The sequence below is a fragment of the Cryptomeria japonica genome, chromosome 2 (genome assembly GCF_030272615.1).
Source record: "Cryptomeria japonica chromosome 2, Sugi_1.0, whole genome shotgun sequence".
NCBI classification, from domain to species: domain Eukaryota; kingdom Viridiplantae; phylum Streptophyta; class Pinopsida; order Cupressales; family Cupressaceae; genus Cryptomeria; species Cryptomeria japonica.
Genome location: NC_081406.1, coordinates 80,600,501 through 80,601,498, shown reverse-complemented (window position 1 = coordinate 80,601,498; position 998 = coordinate 80,600,501).

The window sequence follows — 998 nt, the reverse complement described above, 5'->3', positions numbered from 1 at the left end:
TTCGAGTACAAAAATCAAAGAAGCGTTTTGGAAGTGGCGACGGGTAATAAAGACCTAAAGAGACATTAATGAAGGAGCTTGAATTGATGGAAATCAATTCTAATTGTCGGTCCTTTCCCTTCTACATTGTTTGAAGTCGAGAGAGAAGCAAAGGTAGAAATGCTTCTCTGTGAATTTTTTTAGCAGAGGTGGTGTTTCTGAGTGTGTCAAAGGTGGTGGTGTTGTGCGGGGTGGTGAAATGGAAGCAAATTTCACCCTCCGAACAAGAAAATTGTTATGCCCTTTCTACAGGGATTTAACGGTGAGGAGGTTGCAAGGTATTTTCAATTTTTGGGATGAGCTTATTGCACAGTGTATCTTTCTCATTGTGGGCAAGGCTTTCGATAGGGTGAAGCACAGATACAAAATGAGGATGGACATATACTCCTTAATTATGGCGTGGGGCCTAGAAGTTGGTGAGAATGTTGAAACGATGAGGTGGGTGATGGAAGCTCTGGTTCATAAAGACTTCCTAGATGGAATTGAGTCATTTCTGGGGTGGGCGGTACCTGGGGAAGGGTTTGATATTGGAGAAGGTGTGGAGGATGATGGGTAGGGGGTTAAGGCAGTGATAATTCCTTTTGTGAGATGGTTGTGAGGGCAGTGCAAGTTTCATCGAAGGGTAGTGGCAAGACATGGGTGGGAAGCCCTGAAACTTCTGGTGCAGATCAAAGAGCTTGATGCTATCATTGAATGAGCCAAGGACGAGGTAGGGGGTGCGGGGAGGAGAATGTTGCATCCAAGGAAGCCGAGAGCAATTGTAGGGAAGTGGTCAAGTGGTGAAGCTAGCTCTTTGAAGATGAGTTGATGATGTTTTGGTTCAGTTTTAGATTTGGTGTCTTTTGTTTTTGTCTCTGGTGGGTTCATCCACCTTTTATGTAATTTCGTTATTTTTGTTTTGTTGTTTGACCCAGGGGTAGGTTTTGGTTTGGATGATGTAGTATCAGTGAACGAGCTTT